The sequence below is a fragment of the Coffea eugenioides genome, chromosome 1, assembly GCF_003713205.1.
Source record: "Coffea eugenioides isolate CCC68of chromosome 1, Ceug_1.0, whole genome shotgun sequence".
Lineage (NCBI taxonomy): Eukaryota > Viridiplantae > Streptophyta > Magnoliopsida > Gentianales > Rubiaceae > Coffea > Coffea eugenioides.
In genome coordinates, this window is record NC_040035.1 from 4,518,100 (window position 1) to 4,541,483 (window position 23,384).

Below are 23,384 nucleotides of genomic sequence, written 5' to 3' on the forward strand. Positions count from 1 at the left end.
TTGAAGAGAAACCAAGGTCTGCCCAAAAGAAGAGAATTAATTATGGAGAATAACTTTGGGGAAAAGAGATAGAGAAAAAGAGTATAAGAGACTGAAGAGGAAAATATATGTCAATGAGATGCAGATACAAAAAATTTATATACATATATATGAGTGTGAACTTTAGATAGGACAATCTTACAAAATAACTTGAAATCTACTCCTCCAAATTTATATACATATATATGAGTGTGAACTTTGGGGAGTGTATCGTTGTCTTAATAGAGGACACCGATAAACTTCAACACGAGTTAACTTGGTGAGGCGTCTCATGGCGGCCTTGGATGGTAAAGATTGAAGCTTTTTGCAATTCGATAGCTCTAGGTCTTCAAGGGACACAAGGTTTCCAATCCAATCCGGTAGCACTTCTAATCCTCCAAAGTCAGCCAGACATAGTGAAGTGAGGGTAGTAAAGTATTGAAGCTGGTGTGCCAGGGACTCCGTGTGAAGCAGCCCTTCTAATCGAAGCTCACAGAGTGTTGATACCATAGTTATTAAACCCGGCCCGGCCCGGCGGTCGAACCGGTCAAACCGGTGGACCGGTCATTAGACCGGGCCGGGTTTGGAATTAGATCGTTTGTACAAAGAGACCGTTGACTTAGTCAACGACCCGACGGTCGAACCGGATTAAACCGGAAACCCGGCCGATTTTGGCCGGTTTTGTCACTAACCGGATTTTGTGGAAAAATTATATTGCTATTGTTAGAACTCGAACTTCGGACCTCTGCCCCAACACTACCGCCTGCTTACCACCAAACTACTTCCAAATATGTTGATATAGTAGCTTTATTATGATATATAAATGGTTTTTCAATTCTATCTTTTTTTCTCTAAAACAAATTTATTTGGAATCTTTTAATAAAAATTTATTACCCTCCAAACTCTATAAGTTATAAAATGGATTCCAAAAATAACATATTACATGATTCATTTAAAGACAAATATTATTTTTAATAATTTTTTACACTTAAAATTCATAAATAAGCTAGATAATTACACTAAATATAGATAAAATTTTACACTTGAAGTTTGGTATATTAATAAATAACTTTATATTTGATTGATTCTTATATGAATTAATTATTTTATAACAAATTAAATTAAATGAGCTTTTGTTATGGCATTATTTATTACAATTTATATCATATATCTTATATAAATAATTATGAAATATAATATTTAAATATATGTAGTGACCCACCGGTTCAACCACTCACCCACCGGTTCAACCAGTAACCCGTTGACCCACCTCCTTCGCCGGGTTCCTTCCCGGGTTGGGTTTAATAACTATGGTTGATACAGACCTTAAACCAGACCAATCAAAATCATCGATTGAGGAGCCATCTGAGAAGAAGGGACTGTTGATGCTCAAACTAATCAGTTTTCTTAAGTTGGTGGCAAAAGCAAATCCTTTGAACCAATGAGGGATCAATTTGGGAGAGTCGATTAAGACGAATTGCTTGAGAGAAGGTGTCTCTTGCAAATTAAGTGAAAACGACACCAGATTGGGGCAATCCTCCACATACAGGTACTGCAGAGACGGGCATGACTCGAACATTTTGTCGGGTATAGTGGTCAACTCATCGCAATATTGAATACTCAATCGCTCAAGACAGGGTAGGGGGCATTTCTGTCCATTTACTCCCAGACTGATTAATCTTGCGTATTTATAGATGACCAGCCGCTGCAAACTCGGTCCAAACACATCTTCTGGCAGCTCTCTAAGATTGTCGCAAAATTGAATACTCAACTCCTCAACAGAAGCAGTGCCGTAACCCGTTTTTATACTTGTTAGATTGCGAGAATACCTCACGTCTAAACTTTTACCTGAGCATGGGAAAGTGGTCAGTTGTGGGCAACTTTCAATGCGAAAATCACTCAGTATGGGAAAGGCATCAACTTCTGCTTCACCTATGGTTGACCTCACTGGGTCTGCATCCTTCCACTCTACCAAATTTCTCATATTTTTTACATTGAGTTCTTCAAGGGCCGGAAAGAATTTTCGCCTTCTAATGCTGCTCCCTGATGCTCGTGATCTGCCCTCCTCCTCATTAGTAGTAATACTGTAGAATTCATCTCCAAAATATCGAATGTTGTTCAAGCTTTCCAGATGGAGACCTTTGAGCGATGGTAGTTGTCCTAATGCAGGGAGTTCACTACATCTCTGGCAATCTTTTATTCGCAACTCCACCAATTTTGACAAATTCATAAACCATTGCGGAAATTTATTACCTATAAAAGAATAAATCCTCAACTTTTCCAAATTTGGGTGAGGTTGGAGACCTTCCAACACATCCTCATCATGGTTATCACTTTTTTGATCCCTCCTATTCCATTCAAATTCCAAGCGAGACAGATCTGGCATTTCGAACAATTTTGCTCTTTTAGCTGCTTCTTTGCCTTTCACTAGTTCAAGATTCCTTATCTCCAACAATCCTTCAGATATTTCAAGGTCCCAAGCTCTTCAATGCCACATCCGCTCTCTTGACTTACATCAAAGAATTTCAGAGTTTGAAGACAAGTCAATTGTCCTATCTGCGCCGGCATTTTAAATTATGCATGATAATCATAGTAGTCTAGATGTCTCAAGCTAATCAAATTGCTCATCCGTTTCGGAAAACCTCCTTCAAGTGCACGATCTCTCATCGTTAGAGTTTGCAAATTATATAGCTTGCAAAGAGTTTCTGGCAAACTTGTGATTACCGCAAATGTAGTAACTCGCCAATAGAGCTCGGCAGAAACATGACAAAATATCCAAACAATTTGAGAACATGCAAGTGCTTGAATCTTGATAACATGTCAGCAGATATGCCACCCCATAAATGGGGAAATAACGAGCGGATTGATGCCGCTTTATTCCTTCTGACATTTTCTTCCATTTCTTCATATGAGTGTAATGCAAGGTAGCGATCCTAGCTACTACATTTAGGATTGACTACTGATTTTGCAAAATCATGCACGAGATCATGCATTTTATAATATGTGCTTCTCTTATCTACGACTTTTTCCAGTAAGGAACTTTGTAACAAAATCCTTAAATACTCGCCTCCTCTTTCCTCCATCAGTCTTGTGTTTTCCCGATATGGTAGAACAAAACCTTTAGCAACCCAGTGCTCAATTAGTTCATCTTCTCCTAATTCAGTGTCTTGGGCAAAAATCGAGCAATATGCAAAACATTTCTTAACTGATGGAGGTGATAAATGATCAAAGCTCACCTTAAGTATTTGACCGATCTCACTTTGATCTTCATTCAAGAGTGCCACTTCTCTCTTCTGTTGTTAAGCAACAAGCCACCAATCAAACTTGCCGCCAAGGGTAGGCCATCGCATCTCCTTAAAATTTGCTCTTGTATTGCTTCCAATTCTTTTGTTACTTCTTCCCCTGCGAGCACCTTTCTTTTTATGATGGACCAGCAGTCATCACCTGATAGTTTTCCTAAGAAATAAGGACCATCATGTTGGGTGTGAGTCAACCCATTTGTGCAAGAAAGCAACGCTTGAGGGTTTATCAAGCTTAAATACAAATAGCAGCCGCAAGATGCATTTGGTCTTTGTGCGAGAAAAAAGAGCCAACCGCCACTTTTGAGAGACACGAAGAGAGAGAAATAGCTAGAGAGAGAGAAACTTCAAGGTCTTGATTGGAGGGTGATTTGAAACCCGATTGAAACAAAATTTTACACACGCAATCCTCTTGTCAAACTCTACTCATCTACCGGTTCAGATTTTAGATTTTCTCTTCGTTGGTAACACCTTTTCAAACCCACTTCTTTGACAGTTGTAATTTTTGGGAGTGATTTTGTAGCAGATTGGCTTGGTTGGTATTGGTGATATTGTTGTCACTCGAATATTTCGGATAGACCTGTGTATTCCCATTATTGTGATAGTAGAGATTTTTTACTGGACTAGATCCCGTAATTTTTTCCAATTTGAGTTTTTCATGTAAAAATCTTGGTGTCCTGTGCCTTTTATTTTTTCTTGCATTTTATTATCACTGCTGGTATTTTTACTTGGTGATTTGATTTATTCCTATTTTAACTGCTATTTAGGAAAAGAAAAATTTGTCCTAAACTAACTCTGATATTGTGTGCCTCTACCGGTACCCCTTTCCCAACAAGTGGTATCAGAGCAGTCAGGTTGGACTGTTCAGTTGTACTAGTTAAAAATGGATGATTCGGATAGTGGTTGCATGATAAAATTGAATGCTACTAATTATTCGATTTGGAAGCCTAGAATGGAAGACTACCTGTATTGCTGAGATTTGTTTGAACCTGTTCTAAGGGATAAATGTAGACCAAGTGATATGAGTGATGAAAAATGGGCTGTTATGCACCGAAAAACTGTTGGTAATATTAGAAAATGGATTGGTCAAAGTATTTTTTAACATTTTGCTAATGACACCAGAACTGATGTATTATGAAAAAAGTTTGAAAGTATGTATGAACGGAAGACCGGTTTGAACAAGGCTAATTGTCTGAAGCAGATTTCTCGGATGAGATATAAAGATGGGGAAGATATGACCGAACACCTGAGTAATTTTCAGGGATTGATAAACCAGGCAACTACATTCAAATTTGAATTTGGATGATGAAATGCAGACTTTATTATTATTCAATTCACTACCGGATAGTTGGAAAACCATGGTGGTCTCCGTCAGTAATTCAACTCCCAATGGTGTGTTGACCATGGCTATTACAAAAGAGGCCGTGATGAATGAAGAGTTCAGGAGGAAGGAACAAGGAATTGTCTATGAGTCCCAAGCCCTGGTGACAGAAAAGAAAAAAAGAAGAGAGAGAAGCAAAAGTAGAAGATCCCACAACAGGAATGACAAATCCAGAAGCAGGTCTGAGTCGCGAAAAAATATTGCATGCTACTATTGTAAGAAGAATGGGCATTATGTGAAAGAATACAGAATCCTAAAATGGGAACAAACTGAGAAAAATGGTAAGGCGAATGAAAAAGGTGATGAAGAGACTACATCGGTTGTGGCAGCTCATGATGACATGTTTGTATTCTTTGATGATGGTCAGGTGAATATTATTCATTATGACAGTGATTGGCTAATTGATTAGGGTGCATCCTACCATGTTATTTCTCACAGGCATTTCTTCTCAACTTACACCGAAGGAGATTTTGGATATGTTAGAATGGGAAATGAGATATCATGCAAAGTTGTTGGCATGGGAGAAATATACTTGGACACAGATACCGAGTGTCAGTCGATATTGAGAAATGCTTGGCATGTCCCTGATATTCGCCTTAATCTTATCTCTACAGGAAAACTTGACGATGAGGGCTACTATAGCTCATAAGATGGAGGCAAATGAAAACTCAGCAAAGGTAGTCTCGTTGTTTCCAGAGGAAAGAAGCATTGTACCCTCTACGTGATACAAACCATGTTGAGGACGGGAGAAGTCAATGCAGTTCGTGATTCATCAATTGATCTTTGGCATAGGCGACTTGGGCACATGGGTGAAAAAAGGATTCAGACACTTGTTCGCAAATAGCTCCTACCTGAAGTTAGAGATAATGCACTTAAACCCTGTGTTGACTGCATTTATGGGAAACAACACCGAGTTGCATTTCAAAATTTTCCTCCATCTAGAAAATTGAATTCGTTAGAATTGGTGCACACTGATGTTTGTTATATGAAAGATAAGTCTCTTGATGGTGCTGTTTATTTTGTAACTTTTATTGATGACTTTGCTAGAAAAGTTTGGTGTTTTGTTTTGAAATCCAAAGATCAGGTTTTGGATGTGTTTAAAGACTTTCATAGCAAAATTGAAAGAGAAACTGGTAAGCAGTTAAAGTGTGTACATGCTGATAATGGTAGTGAGTACAGAGGACCATTTGAAATCTATTGCAAGTCCCGTGGGATCAGATTGAAGAAAACTGTGCCAAAAACTCCTCAAGAGAATGGAGTAGCAGAGAAGATGAATAGATCCATCACTGAACGAGTCAGATGTATGCTCTCTAATGCTAAGTTGCCAAAATCCTTTTGGGATGAGGCAATGAGGACTGCAATCGATTTGATTAATCTTTCTCCATCAGTTCCTCTAAATGGTGACATCCCAGAGAGAGTATGGCCGGGAAAAGATGTGTCCTTTAAGCACTTGAGAGTTTTTAGTTGCCGGGCATTTGTTCATATTCCCAAAGATGAGAGGTCAAAACTTGATGTAAAATCAAAGCAATGCATTTTCTTGGGTTATGGACATGAAGATTTTGGTTACATGTTGTATGATCATATTGAGAAGAAGGTGATCAGGAGCAGAGATGCTGTCTTTTTTGAAGATCAAACCATTGAAGACATTGATAAAGGTAATAATTCAAAATCTTTAGATGACATTCCTGCTAGCTCAAATTCAGATCCAGATCCAATTCCAGTACCTGTTGATTTTAATCAAGGGGGAGCTAAGACAGAGCAGAGAGAGAATGTTAATGATGGTGATAATCCTACTGTTGATGAACCTGAGTATGAGGCACCACCTACTCCACCACCACCATCACCATAGGATGAGCTTAGGAGATCTACTAGAGAGAGGAGACCTTTTAGCAGATATAATCCTCATGAATATTGTTGTTAACAGATAGAGGAGAGCTAGAGTCCTCCTGTGAGACTTTAGAGTATGAGAACAAAGAAAATTGGTTGCGAGCCATGCAAGAGGAGATGGTGTCCCTGCATGAGAATCACACTTATGAGTTAGTGAAACTACCTAAGGACAAGAGAGGTTTAAAAAATAAATGGGTTTATAGGTTGAAAACTCAGGAGCACAGTTCACAACCAAAGTACAAATCAAGATTGGTTGTGAAGGGATTTAGTCAAAAGAAGGGTTTAGATTTTGAAGAAATCTTCTTACCTGTAGTAAAAATGTCATCAATTCGAGTTGTTCTTGGTATTGCAGTCAATTTGAATTTGGAGATTGAACAATTTGATGTGAAGACAGCCTTCCTGCATGGCGACTTGGAAGAGAAGATCTACATGGAGCAACCGAAGGGGTTCAAAGAAAGTGATAAGAAAAATCTTGTATACCGTCTCAAGAAGAGTTTGTATGGGTTGAACCAGGCACCGAGACAGTGGTATAAGAAATTTGACTCCTTCATGATAGACCATGAGTACCATAGGACTACATCTGGTCACTGTGTTTATGTGAAAAATTTTTCAGATGGTGATTTTGTTATTCTCTTACTATATGTTGATGACATGTTGATTGTTGGCCGTAATGCTATTAAAATTGACAGGTTGAAAAAGGAGTTAAGTAAATCTTTTGCAATGAAGGATTTGGGTCCGGTTAGACAGATACTGGGGATGAAAATCTCACGTGACAGGCAAAATAGAAAGCTTTGGTTGTCTCAAGAAAAATACATTGAAAAAGTACTCAACAGGTTTAACATGAGTAAGACTAAAGAAGTCTCAACTCCACTTGCAGGTCACTTTAAACTGAATATCAAACAGTGTCCTACAAGTGCAAAAGATAAAGAAGACATGAAGAAGATTCCTTATGTTTCGGCTGTTGGTAGCTTGATGTATGCTATGGTTTGCACTAGGCCAGATATTGCTTATGCAGTTGGAGTAGTCGGTCGGTATCTTTCTAATCTTGGTAAGGAGCATTGGAATGCTGTCAAATGGATTCTCAGGTGTCTCAAGGAAACTTCTAGATTGTGTCTATGTTTCGGCAATGGTAAAACTATACTAGATGGATACACTGATGCAAATATGGCAGGTGATCTTGACAATAGAAAGTCCACATTTGGGTACTTGATGATTTTTGCAGGGGGAGTAGTGTCATGGCAAAGTAAGTTACAGAAGTGTATTGCCCTCTCTAGTACGGAAGCAGAGTATATTGCAACCACTAAAGCATGTAAGGAAACTCTTTGGTTGCAGAAATTTCTTTAGAAGTTGGGTATGAAGCAAGAGAAGTACAACCTTTATTGTGACAATCAGAGTGCTATTCATTTGTGTAAGAACTCCACATTTCACTCTCGATCCAAACACATTGATATGAGATATCATTGGATTTGCGAAGTACTGGATTCCAAATTATTGACACTTGAGAAAGTGCATACAGATGATAATGGTGCTGACATGTTTACCAAAGTATTGCCTAAGGAGAAACTCTTGTTTTGCAGACAAGAAGCAGGTTTGGTGGAACCCCCCACATGAATTGGAGGGGGAGATTGTTGGGTGTGAGTCAACCCATTTGTGCAAGAAAGCAACGCTTAAGGGTTTCTCAAGCTTAAATACAAATAGCAGCCGCAAGATGCATTTGGTCTTTGTGTGAGAAAAAAGAGCTAGCCGCCACTTTTGAGTGACACGAAGAGAGAGAAATAGCTAGAGAGAGAGAAACTTCAAGGTCTTGATTGGAGGGTGATTTGAAACCCGATTGAGACAAAATTTTACATACGCGATCCTTTTGTCAAACTCTACTCATCTACCGGTTCAGATTTCAGATTTTCTCTTCGTTTGGTGATACCTTTCTAAACCCACTTCTTTGACAGTTGTAATTTTTGGGAGTGATTTTGTAGCAGATTGACTTGGTTGGTATTGGTGATATTGTTGTCACTCGAATACTTCGGGTAGACCTGTGTATTTCTATTATTGTGATAGTGGAAATTTTTTACTGGACTAGGTCCCGTGATTTTTTCCAATTTGGGCTTTCCACGTAAAAATCGTAGTGTCCTGTGCCTTTTATTTTTCTTGCATTTTATTATCACTATTGGTATTATTACTTGGTGATTTGGTTTATTCCTATTTTAACTGGTACTTGGGGAAAGAGAAATTTGTCCTGACTTAATTCTGATATTGTGTGCCTGTACCGGTACCCCTTTCCCAACACATCATTCATTTGCAAATGCCTAAGCACAGCATTAGCCACTGGTTGTAGACGAGTAGTGAGAATACACCAGCTTCCTTTAGTTGTACTGAGTCCCAACAATGTGGTAAAGAAGTCACTCCACAATCCCTGTTCACAATTCCATACATCATCAAGAACAAGGAGAAATCTTTTTTTCCCAAGTTTTCCTCGAATTTCTTGAACTATGGCTTCCCTACCATCCACTTCAACCTTTGTTCTTGTCAACGATTCTAAAATGAGTTTGAACAGCTTCACTATTTTATTTCTCTAGCCACACAAACCCAAATCTTTATGCCAAAATTCTCATCAATTTTTGTATTCTTGTAGACTGATTTAGCAAGAGTTGTTTTGCCCAGACCACCCATGCCAGTAATGGGAATAACTGAGACAACTCTTTCAGATGCGGTCAACAGCACTCCATTATCTTTGACTCGTCGCCGGATCTTCCTACAACGTTTGGAACAATGATAGAATCGGTCTGTCTGCTTGTCGTGGCACCAGCGGCATCAGCAGGGAGTGCAGCTTCAATTGGGTACTTAATGACCAATCCCAAGTCATTGGCTTGCTGGTTGATCCTCTCTAGGTTGGTGTTGATGTCCCGGATCCTTGAAGCCAAGCTGGAACTAAAACCAATTGCATTAAAGAAGAGAAGAAGAATCATACCTTCTTCTTGGTGAGTTGATTTCAGTACTTCACCTCCCAACGAAGATTGTCATAATGGAGCTCGTCCAACACGTTATCAGCTTTAAAAACCTCATCCTCTAGCTGCTTGAGCCAATCTCGCACCCCTGGGCTATGCATTTTCCTGTCAGCATCAGCCAAGAAACCTCGAATCGTTGCAGTAGTTTTGCTTAGTCTCTCCAGCTCTGTTTTGACCCCGAGAACCATACCAACACGGTCCGCGGCAATGGAAATGACCGTCTCCAAGACGACCTTAACAGTAGCGCTGATAGCAGCGTCAGCCATTGTTTCTTGCTTGGAATTGGAACTAGGATCGAAAGGTTTTCTGATAGAAGAGATGGAAGGAATGTTTCAGCAACAATGGGCAAAAATCAGAATAGAAGCCAGTCAGAACAAGAGAGAGATGATTAAACGATTCCAGTGGGTTGATGTGTGAGATTCAGATTAGTATAATTGTGATTAATCAAATTGTGTGGGGTCACCTCAAAATAATTTTAACGCAATCTGATTTAGTCACTGGTGGGGGGCTTAATTGTGGAAGAAATTAAACCACTGTGGTCGGCCGAAAAGAAAATTGGAACTCATGAATTGTAGTAATCGGAGTAGGTGGTGAAACTTTTATCAGACCGTTCCTCAATTAGGAAATTAAGGTAGCGAAAATTAATGGGACCAAAAAGTTTATATAGTAAATCAATAACAAAAACAGACACCTCTTTTTAAACCAATTAATTTGCTTCCTGTGTAGTAGAAATTTTGAGAGGTGTAGCGGATGGTCACCTTAGTGTCTTGATAGTGAGGCTTGTGTACTCAAATTACTTGTTTTTGTTAAATAATGAAATCTTGAGATTCTTTGTCCAAATTGTAGAACTGTTGCTTATTAAATCTTTTAAATTTTGCACAACCTTGGATTTTTAGTCCAGTATCTTGGGGGATTGAGTCATATATATATATATAAACATAAAGAATGTTTGTCTAATTAAGTTAGACAAGTTTCCTTCAATGTTGTTTGGGAACTTAAAAAAGAAAAGAAAAGAAATGATTTTTTTTTTTGTTTTGTTTGGGACTTGAGAGAAGTGAAAAGAAAGGATTGCCTACCTTGTTACTTTTACAACTGTGCCCTTATATTAAAAAGTTCTTCTAAAGTAAATAATTGCAACAAAACTGACAGCTTTAGGTTTAAACACCTTTAAGCCAAAGAAAATTTAAACACCTTCAGGTTTAAGTCAAGAGCTTATTAATTTACTCCTTCTAAACTATAATTATCATATAATTCCCCTAGACCAGTGTTCTACCATGTTGCCCCTAGTTTTTCACCTCACATCACTGTTTAAGTTTATGTATCCAAGTTTGCCAAAATTAGGAATTTTTTGTCAATGTTTGTCGAGCCTACACATCTAATTTGTTCTAAGTTGCATCAATATTTCCTTTTGCACATTCTGATTTTGTTTAGATCAATACGCAATGGGTCGATCTACATAATTTGCACAACAAATCCTTTGAGGCATGATCAATTTTGTTACATGGCAAATAACGTGAACACCAACTAATTGTCATGGGTTTTGTTGAATGTGAAACTGATTTGAATCTTCGTGTGATTCCTTATCCATCTAAAAGTATTAATGTTAGTGTATTTGTTTTTATGAGTTAGTAGTTCACTAAAATAATAAAATCTCCTAATTTGTTGCTATCCACACAACCTTACTATATATACGAAGTCCTTAAAATATGATCATAGTTTGCCACCCAATACTAGTTGGGAAAAAAAAATCAATTATTTCATGTCGTATGCTGCCTTACGAGTATATTACTCCAACTAAAAGAACCGGCAAAAGTTGTTGTGAGGGATTATGCCAAGCCATTAATTGGTGATAATCTGATCATAGTTGTAAGTGATTAAGATCAGTACTAAGTACGATTCAACGGGAATAAATTATCAATTATCCAACTTGTTTAAACTTTGATCTAAATGCAAATTAACGAACTTTCCTAGAAATACATACATCATAATCTCTCATCCTACTTGTCGTCCAGGATTGTTAGATATTATTGAAGAGAGATAATTTTGAAAAATTATTGAAGCCCTATAATGATTCAAATAAGCTATCAAGTAATCAAGTGTCCAGGAAACAACTAAAACATGTGAAATTTTATATTTAATTCATTAAGGAATTATGGAAATTCATATGACAAAAAGGAATTCCATCACATACCCCATGTCAATGTATCCATAATACTATGAAGAAACTATGAATAGAAGAGGAGGTTACCTGATCTTGAAGCAAAAAGAGGGCACAAATAGTTTCTCTATTTTCGCTCCGCCAGAGTGTTAGTGGTCAAGAGAAGGAAGAGTGAGATGAATTTTTTTATTGACTGGGGTTTTATAAGGAAGCTAGAAGTCATGGAAATTTAACTTTGCCTAGAAACTTTTTACGGGTAAAAAACTGTCATATTGTGAAAGTATACTTTAGGCTTCTCCATTTCCTACCATTTTTTACTCTGGAGGGAAATCAAAATCTGTCCAATTCTTTTATTTTCTTTCCCACCCTTTCTCCCAAATGACAGAAATTGATATATATCCATCCAAAACCTTTCCTTTCTTATCATTTCTTGCCTCCCAAATGCAGCGCTGGTCCGTTGACAAGAAAAAAAAAAATGGTTCATGATGTAACCAATTGAAAGTCATCAATCCGCGTCAAAGTGGAATGCTACTTTTTCATTTGGATTGTTATTTTCTAGAGTATTTGTAAAAAAATATATTATAATAATTTGATATACATAAAATATAAAGGTAATTAAAAAATGTGCTTATGAAAAAACGTCAAAATTTTTTTCAGGGAAAATGGCTTTCCAAGAAAGGTTATCAAAGTCGGACGTTTTTTCATTGGAAGTTACTTGTCAATTTCACCTGAGTTTCTCAATCATTCTTGATGCTGGGGCCTTCATTTTTAAAAAAAAAAAATTTTTTTGAGTAAATGCTGGAGCCCTTTAATCTGAAACTGTCTGAATGGTTGTTGGGACAATAACGTGTGATGGCAAAGACATGGAAAAAAGGAAAATGGCAATTCACCTAATCTGTTAGTCCTTTTAGAGATGGATAAACTTGAAACATTATCCAGTTTGCATAAAAAAATAATAAACCTTTATTTAGTCTAAATTACTGATCCTTGAGGAGGTCCTAAAAGTTAAAACTAGTGATAGATGTAGAACCATTCGCTTGTCAAGAGTTTAAGCTAAAGATGTTCTTAATTAATGCCCTATACACAACCGTTAATGGTCCATATTATTTGTTCCACCTTTGAAGTTGAGATCACATAATAATATGGGTTAATTGCAATTTATCCCTGTAAGTTATGCCTTGTTTTTCACTTTACTACTCCCTAATTTTTGTGCACTTAATCTCCTCAAAGACAGAAATAACTCTCTACTATGTTGATAGTTTTTTTCCCCTATCTTCTCTCTTTGATTCCAAATTACATTTTTCAAATTTTTATTTTTAAGCAAATAAAAAATTTTTCACACCAAAAATTTATAAATCTGCAGAAACAACATAATTTTTTTTTCTGTATAATAAGTTAATTACAAGTCGCCGGCTTCTTTTATTCTCCAATTTAAAAAATTAAGAGATAATTTTTATTCTATTTCCTTATAATTAGACGAGTCATAATCAATCACCCATTTTTTTTACAATCACACAATGAATTTTATTGGCATACATTAATTACAACACAAACCCATGCTTAAATTGTACTACGTTTGTTGCATTCGAGGTGTAGAGCCACCCTAATCACATGAGATATTTATGCTGACATTGACAACGCTGCGGTCCAACTCAACTTCGACTACTCTATGTTTTGGTACAAGAAATAATTATGTGACAAATAAGGAGTCCAGGTCCTCGGGAACCATCAAGAGTTGCCGGCTTTTGATGGATTCCTGTGGAGTAACTTTAGGTATTGCAAAAGTCAATCTGTCGAGTTTGACAAAAAAGACATGACAGCTGTATCGGGGTGTGTGTGAGTTCTTACTTAAGGCTTAGTAGCCATCCTGTTCGCTGTGTAGTCCCACATCGAGTTTGGGGGGGGGGGGGGATTTGGGTAGTATTTAGGGTCCTCAGGAACCATCAAGAGTTGCCGGCTTTTGATGGATTCCTGTGGAGTAACTTTAGGTATTGCAAAAGTCAATCTGTCGAGTTTGACAAAAAAGACAAATAAGGAGTCCTCAATCAGTGTAGTGCAGGGGCTTCAATTCAATAGGAAATTGGATGCTTTTGCAATGGAAGTTGCTTTCGCATTTTCGCCCGAGCTTTCTTAATCAATTGTTTGGATTGAGATAATTTCAAGTAAAATGATTTACTTCATAAATTTCAATCACCTTTTCATCTCACATACCTCACATCACAAAAAATGTTACAGTAATTATCTCAAATAAATCATCTAAATAAACTCCTACCTTCGTCTTTTTCTGATTCAATGCTGGGCCTGTTACTGAAATCTCTGAATTGTTGTATGAATTATTGCCAACGTAGTACTTAACACATGTAATGGTAAATGCATATATTTAAGTTAGTAAAGGAATTTTTTGCTCTTTGGATACAAACTTCTAAAAGACTCTGTTCATAGTTATCTAACCTGGGAATGGAATCTAAGAATAGTCTCTGTTCATACTAATGTGTCATTTGGTTGTAATGGGTTTGTTTGGATAATAAATAATTTGTCAAAATTTATTTATTTATATTATCAATATATTTTTTAATTATTTATTTATCTTACATACATCAGATTAAAAATTATTACAGTATTTTTTAAAAAATCATTCCAAATATTTGTTACAAGATTTGGTTTACAAATAAATATATGTTGCATGATTTGATAAAGAATAGCTGTATGAAAGCCTGGACTAAATTTTGTCGGCCATGACAATAATAAGTTTGGTCAATGTAGGCGGCCATTGGTTGTTTGTTTGGTCAGGGAGCTTTTGCAATGTAAGTTGCTTGGCATTTTCTCGTGACCTTCCTTCATCACTGTTGTTGCTGGGGCCTTCATCCTTTTTTCTGATTGAATAATTGGGTAAGTCCCACCAGGGACAGGTAAGTGAGTTTTTTAATATTTATTTAAAATTTTATTGTAACTTATTATAGAAATTATAAAAAAAAATTTTGAATTATATAAATTTTTGGATATTTTGAAATGTATAGTTTAAAAATTTCGAGAAATTTTTTGAGGTTATTATAACTACTCTATTTGGTACTTGAGTTTTTTGCCAAATTTGTCTGCTACAAGTTTTTTAAAAACTTTAACTACAGTAATCTCAAAAAATTTCTCAAAGTTTTTAAACTATACACTTTAAAATATTCAAAAATTTACACACTTCAAAATTTTTTTTAAAAACTTCTATAGTAAGTTATAGTAAAAATTTAGACAAATATTCAAAAAATTCACTTGTCAAACGGGGTCAAAATTGTTAAAAAACTTATAGCAGACAAATTTGGCAAAAATTTACTTGCCAAACAAGGCCAAATTAACCGCAATCATACTAAAAAAAGGTAAATAGCAATTCAACTCATTTGTTAGTAAAAAAAAAAAATGGTTAATTATAATTAATCCCCTTAAAGTATATCTTATTTCTCATTTTACCCCCTAACCATTTTTTTGTCTCACTTTATCCCCATTAGACAAAATTGTCTCTTTATTATTCTAAACTCTTATTTTTCTCTTTTATTTTTTCCTTTCTCCTTTTGTGCTCTTTTATTTTCTTTGCCTCTTTCTTCTTTCTTTAATTCTTCCTCTTTTTCACAAAAACCTTCATCTTAATGATTGCAATTGAAAAAGAGGAATTGCAAAGATCTATTTTCTTTTTAAATGATTAAAAATATATTCAAATCACTTTTCTAAAATACAATTTTTTTAGCCTTTCATTTCTTTGAATTTTGGTTTTTTCTCTTTCCTTTCTATTTTCTTATTTTATTCTCAAGAAAATATCATAAGATGAAATTGTGACCCGATTAATAATCATTAATTAAAATTTGTGACACATGACATCATACAAAAAATCAAAATTAGTTTTTGATACCTTTTAAATCTTCACCAAAAAATGCAATTACAAACTCAAAATAAAAAATTTCGTTCAGATGGAGTTTTTTATTGGAAAGGATGAAAGAGAGAAGAAAGAGAAAAAGAAATAAAAGAGAGGAACGAAGGTAAATGAAAAGTTAAAATAATAGAAGGGTAATTTTGTCCTATAAGAGTTAAGTGAACAAAATTAAAGGTTAGAGGGTAAAGTGAGATGCGTGTCTGGTACGCTGAGGAAAAATTTAAAAAAAAAAAGAAGTAAAAATAAAGTATTTGTAGAATTTGGAAGACCACGAGACTCCTTAAGTCCTTCTCGTCTTATATAAAGCCTTATCAGTAGCCTGCTGTAATGCAAATCCATCATTCTCATTTTGCCCACCTGCTATTGTCATTTTCTCTCTAGTCTAGACTAGCACAAAGAGAAGAAGGAAAGGAACCAAAAAAAAAAAAAAGATGTCAGGAAAAAAGGGTTCGTTTGGGCCTGGTGCGGTGGTGTGCGCCGGAAGCAAGAGTGGTATAACCGAGTCATTTGAGGTCGAAGAGACCACAAAAACTGTGTGTAAAAAGCATGGTGGTGGTGGCTCAAGCAAGGTGACCCAATCCCGCAGAGTGGAGTTTGCCGACAAGGGGAACGGCAACAAAGTGTTCAAGGAAGAAGTGAAGTGCAAGTCTGCTGTCAAGGTTGATGACAAAGTTAAAGGGCGCACTACCGAGTCATTTGAGGTCGAAGAGACCACAAAAACTGTGTATAAAAAGCATGGTGGTGGTGGCTCAAGCAAGGTGACCCAATCCCGCAGAGGGGAGTTTGTCGACAAGGGGAACGGCAACAAAGTGTTCAAAGAAGAAGTGAAGTGGAAGTCTGCTGTCAAGCTTGATGACAAAGTTAAAGGGCGCACTACTAAGTACGAGGCTGAAATCAAGATCAAGAAAGTCACTACTGCTGCTGCCCCTAAAGCCCGTGCTGCTGCTGCCCCTAAACCTTCCGCAACCTCCAAGCGCATCAATTAAGACCATTAAGATTTGATCTATATGACTATGGTTATGTTTAGTTCTCGGTAGATATACGGGCTTCACGTCAGATCTTTAGGGGACTACGAAATGGACTATGAAATTGTTACTAGTTCCTATTTAGGGGCTTAATCTAAGTTATGAAATCCTTGTTCTGTTGGTTTTTTGAAACATAAATTAAGAAGCAAAACCTTACTTAGTGTTGCAAATAAATGACTTATAAAAGACTGTCTCTGTGTTGGATTTCGACTCCCAAGAATTTCAGAAACATCTTGGTGAGATGCGTTGCTGGATTGGCAGAGTAATGGAATTCATACTGAAGACGAACAGTTCCCTCAAAAAAAAAAAAAAAAGGAGAAAAGGCCGATCGGCTGCCCATGATTTACCACGTGTACACTTGTACGCAAAAACATCCCTACCCGATATCCATAAGGAACGTGCTATGAAAAAATTATTTATAAAGTAAAAGTTAAGTATTACTACCCAACCCCCCCCCCCCCCCCCCCCCAAAAAAAAAAAAAAAGTAAAACTTCACAGTAGGAAAAACTTAGAGCTACATTTTCCTTGTAAACAAGAAAATGCAATTGGTCACCTGTTCTGCTGCTGTCATACGCAGGAACGCCTCATTCATAAAATCTTCACGAATAAATCCCCCAGAAATGGCAGCAGCACTCCTCCTCCAACAGCCCAAAAAATCTCTGTTTTGAAACTCGGACCGGACCGGCCGGTCGAACCGAGAACCAGCCAAGTGTCCGGTCCGAATCATGGTAAAAAATCGGAAATTGAAAGCTCGGTCAAAGCAGGTCAAAAACCGGATTTGACCGGGTTTGACCGGGAAAAAATCGATTTTTCTGGTTCAATAGGTATTTTTTTTTAAAAAAACTCAATCTTTTCAATATTATGTTTTGGGCCCCTAAATTGTTAAAACTTATTAATATACTTCAAATATTTCATACTTTATAAATATTGTCCTAAAATTTGATGTTATTTTTCAATTAAATTCATAATTTTAATTCTAAACTTGTTAATATTTATTAAATAACATAAATTGCTACTTGATTGTTCTAATTTCTTTGTATTTTCTTGTTAAATATATTTGAAACATCAAATATATATGAATATACCTTTATTAATATTAACATATTATTAGATATTTTATATATAATATTTTAATTTTTAAATAATTTTTATTTATGACGTCATCCGATTCGACCCCTATCGACCTCCGGTCGAACCCATTGACCCCTAACCCCTGACTTCGGCCGAGTCGATACCCGGTCCGGTTCTGAAAACATAGCATAAAATATTGCGCACACCTTGAAGATCCTCCGCCCTTTTTGTGCAAAAGTCCTCACCAAGGGGTAAAGCCAGGAGTTTTAGAACATATCGCGGGCTTATTTCTTCCAATGCCTCGTCAATCTGTGCTTGCAAATCTTGTGCAAGACTACTTGCTCCTTCTTCCTGGAAGTGTACATTTACAAAAACTTGAATAGACAAGATCGAACATAATTGAGAATAAGGGATAATTAAGACTAATAACTGGTCTGGTTTTCCGAACAAGAAGATTCGCATCCAATCTAAAAGTAAGGAAAGTGAAAGAATGGTTCTTGCAATATTCATTATGCAACTCATAAGGCAAATGCATGCATAGGCTTCGCGATCACACTTTTAGAAGCTTACCTGCAACAACTTCAATGCCCTCTCAAGGAGTTCACATAACATCTTGAGGTGACAGAGCCATAGCATCCCCTGACAAGTCGACATAAGAAAGTGCCATTGCCAATAAGACATCTTGCTTGAATGACTTCGGCAACCTTTCTTTAAACAAGTTCTCCCAATTTTAAGTACTACTTCAGTCTCCCCTGCTTCTTGCAACACACTCAATACTCCCGGAACCTTGCATATCAAATCATTATATTATAAGCTGTAATACAAGAAAATTGGTTTGACAACCCTTATTATTCCAAGCCATTTGGACTAAAACGATCAAATAAATAATTAACTTGCCCTTGCACACCAGGTTATCTACATTCCCAAAGCCTAGACAACATTTCTAGCACAAGAGCGCAGCCTAACTAATGGGCGATAGAGTGAGATTAATGGAGGTTTTTTTTTTTTTTTTTCTGGTCTATCTTATGTCAAAGGAAAAGTGTTAGTGGAACTGCCACCGACAATTTGAGAGGTGGAATTTTCACCACCCTAGTCGAGAAAATATATTGAAATAAGTAGGGTTATCAATCTGACTTGGTAAATTCGATTTTGATAAATTCAAACTCAACTCACAAAAATAAATAAAAACTTTCGAGTTTTAGCGTTCAAGTTTGAACTAGAAGGCCCAAATTTGATTCACATTTTTATATGAGCTTTGAAATCAAATTGAGCTCAATCCAAACTCATAATTAAATACATAATTTCGTATAATATATGTTTAATATTTATGAATAATTATAATTATATATATAAATTATTATAAATTTAAAAGTTGTCCAATTTTAATTCACATTTAATTTGGGTCTAATATTTAGATTCAAAGTTTGTCAGACTCAATTAACATAAGACTCAGTGAATTCTTGTCGACCGTATGGGTTGTACTTGAGTTCGCCCAATCCTGTTGATAGTCCTAGAAAGGTGAAAAGAAAAAGATTTTTGTGAGTAGCACTCCAAGTACAATCACCATTGCTGCAATTTCGACTTTGTTAATACCACAGTTTGAAAGCTAATAGAGAAATAACTGGTTGAACAAGTAGTGACTTGAAGCATTGAGTGGAACCCTCGGTCCTCGCACCCAATCTTGCACTTCTCTATTGGTACTTCAGAAAATAAATCGGTCATTCAGAGATTTGCCTAAACCAAAAGAAGTTTGGAAAAGGCAAATTAAGCTAATTTATGACACCAACAAGTCCAAAGAACAAATTTAAAATCATATTTTCTTTTGTCCTATGTCATAATTTTACAAAGATCTCAGCGCATTTAAAATAATCCTTCCAAAATTCAAGAAGTTTCTCCTATTATGCAATATCGTGTTCGTGTGACAATAGGTGTATCAATCCAAGGCTTCGACTACATAGTTCATGCACGCAGACCAATCAGCGGCCAAAACAATGAAGAAAAGCAGGAGAGAGTAGGAATTAAAGCAACTTGTGCATTAATTTCAGTGCTCCATAATTAAATGACATCCAAAATCCTAAAATATCCATCATGTTACCGTAGCCTTTCAAGAAAGCTAAGAAAGCTCAATAAAATCCTGACAGCAAGGTCAAGCACTTGAAAAGTTGAGAGCACTAAATCAAATTTAAACCCCAAATCTTAAAATCTTTTTCATTGCCTTTAAACTCCATTAAATCAACCTTGAGCGCTTTTAGCTGGATTTATGTACCACACTTTCAGGATATATGGGTAGAGGCCTCCCAAAATTTTTTTTTACTGAAAGAACATCTCTTAATTTAGCTTGTTATTATACAACTATATACCGCACGAGCTCTTTTCTTCGAGATCTATATACTCATAGTTATTAAACTCAGCTTGGCCTTAGATTTTAATTGGTTAACCTAGTGACCCCACCACTTAATCAAATTGGGTTTACTAATTTGACTAGACACGAAAAAGGCTAGTCCACTTTTTAATGACTCGGCAATTAAACCAAAAGCCCGTTTGGATTGCTATATTTTGGAATTTCTGCAGAAAAATACTTTGTAACAATTTAATGTATATGAGATTCAAATGGTAATTGAGAAATGAATTCATAGAAAATGTGTTGATGATTATTTGGAATAATTTTTTGAAAAAAATACTGTAGCACCTTTTTAAAAAAATACTATAGCACTTTTTTAAAAAAAATATATTGATGACGTAAACAAATAAATTTCAAGTTAAACCAAAAAAACAAGTGGAGTTTTGAATTTTAACTATTTGAATTTGGAGAAAAAAGTCAACTCCATGACTGTTATAAGGTTCCTCCATCATACCTACAGTCAATTCATACTTACTTTCATATTTAAAAAATTAACTATAAGTTTATTCACTTCTATGAAATTATATGGAACAAAGTCACAAAGATGTACCTCTACTTTCGTGAGTGTACTCCTTAAATTTAACACTTTTATGAACTGGTATCAAATTCCAATTCTGATTGTAAATCTAACACTTTTAGATGACCATAATCAATGGCCAGTTAATCATGATTATAAGAGCAAAAGTGCTAAATAACTCAATCAAGATAATAGCATCAATTAGTCAAGAAACCAACACCAAACAATCATAGAAAATTTAGCCAAATACCCAAGGCATATACTTTAAAATAATATCACAAACACAAAATTCAAATCTTGCATTAACAAACTTAGAGTTCAATAAAATGAAAAAAATATGAAAAAAGAGAACCCTTGTCACTAGATCTTCTTGGACTTCTCTTTCTTCATCCCCCTTGACCTCCTTGTTGAACCAATACAAACATGGATACATCACAACTAACTTACAATACTACACTAAACTATACTAAATCAAGAGAAAATAAAGTGAGTTACATTTGTTAAGGGTTTGTGTCACACAATCCTTTGGTTGTTTTTCTTCTTTCTCCAAACTCTCCTTTTTTTCCCAAGCTAACTTGAACTAACTACCCTCAAACTAGAAGAACTATGTAATATATGTTCTTGGTTTTGCATTATTGGAGTCAAAACGTCAAAAAGAGAAGCTTGTAGAACCCCCCCAAAAATAGGTACAAGTTGTCCTTTTTTGTCTTGCCAAAGATGAAGAAAGAAAGAAAATTCATGCAAATTAGCAACTTGCAACTGCCAGGAATCCCTTGGACGAATCCCTAGAGGGATTTTCCTAGAGATTGGGCAGAGCAAGTGCCAAACAACTCACTAGCCTCAAATCGTGAGCGGTTTCTTGATGGTTTCTTCTTCTTCTTTTCCTTTTTTTTCTTTTCTTTTTCTTTGCACCACTTCTTTTAGCCATTGTTGCCACTCTCAAGCTTATAATCTTTACTCATTTTTGCTTCCAATTGAACTTGATCATTTTACCTACAAAAACAAAGAAATTTTGCAAATAAAATAATAAAATCACAACAAATTCATCTATCAACTCAATGTGCAAATTAGAGACAAAATGTGGACATCTTATACCATTTAACCTTACAAATTGACTCAAAAATAATATGAAACCATTCAAAAATATTACAAATTTAGCCATTATCAGTCTCCCACACTTGAATCATTACTTGTCCTCAAATAATATCAACAAACCACTCAACCAATGATCCAAGTGCCTAACCAAATAACATGCTTTGTTAAATTTAAATCCTATACCTCAGTAATTAGCCATTATGCAATCATTCAAATTATACTAAATACTCATAATATTTAGCAAAGCGGAGACAATTTTACTCGAATTTAACCTTATTCAATTCAATCTCTCACCCCCAATCTAATCCCACAAATAAATGACTCATACAGCTAAAAGATAATGAACACTATTCTACAATCGTTTTTTTCTCAAATTTTAAGGTTAAAGAGGAAATTACTTGCACAAAATATCAACAAATACTTAAGTTACAAGAGCATCATTTGACGCAAAGATCGACACTTATGTGAGGACCCCCGGTTACTCAATACTCGCATACTCAAGTCACTCAACTACTCTTAATTCAAGTACCTTTTTACGTGAAAGTCGACATTTTTAGTTGAAAACTCCCAGTTACTTAGTACAAAAATAGTTAGAGTAAAACTCTTATTTTACACTCTTTTTCTTTCTTTTTTTTTCTTTTTTTTTGTTTTCTCCCCTTTTTTGAAATTTTTGTGAGGATACGTAATCTGTCTTAAAAGCAATATATATAGAGTAGGAAGAGTACCACTTAATTAACTGTATCAATCACTTAATTGTAGATTTAAGTAAAAGGGAGAAATCTCATTAATTATGCAAATATAAGCATAATTCTTCCTACTTTCCTAAATATACTTTCTAAAATGCAAGAATTCTAACCACATAATGACTAATTCTTAGGATCATAGGAAATGAATCATTCAAAAGTACATTTCAAAATTCAACAAGTAGGGAAATTAACTTCTTGAAACAAATTTTTGTTGCCATTATTCAAACATTTTGGGCCATAGTGAAAATTTGAAAAAGATTTTGAAAAAATTTTGACAGATTTTCCCCTTATAACTGGGCAAAACTCCTTGCCAACAAACCTAAATTTTAAAAAATTTTCAACATGGCAGTATTTCCAAAATATATTCCAACATTTACAATACAATTTTAGTCAACAATCATCATCACAAAGCCACAAAAAATTTACACCTGTTCCTTTAAACCTATTCCTCTCCCTTATACTTAAAATTCACATTGTCCGCAATGTGAAGGATAGAAAAAGGATAAAATGAATAGCAATACTCCCCTATTTTGAAGCAATTGACAATCAAGACCATGTGACGATGTCCTATCATTCCAGCAACCATACCAAGAAAAATGAAGTTCAACTAGAGCGAGTAGTTATAGTTCAAGTAAAACAACTAAGAAAAAACACGCTACAAGCAACATCAAGTTTCACGAAAAATGTAAGGGATAATTGCAGAAACCTCCCCTGAGTTTTCTAACACTTGCACTGACCTCCCCTGTGGTTTGAAAAATTACACTGACCTCCCCTAAACTTACTAATCCTTTGCAAATTCAGTCCAAACGATTAAAATATTATTTTAGGGAGTGAAATTAGAATTTTGTACCAGATTTGCCCTTTGTGCTAT

General features: G+C 35.6%; 1 pseudogene; it reads right to left on the reverse strand.

Annotated features, from left to right (window-relative positions):
- Positions 1 to 1,264: 1,264 nt before the first annotated feature.
- On the reverse strand, positions 1,265 to 9,256 carry LOC113765979 (annotated as a pseudogene).
- Between the last annotated feature and the right edge of the window lie 14,128 nt (positions 9,257 to 23,384).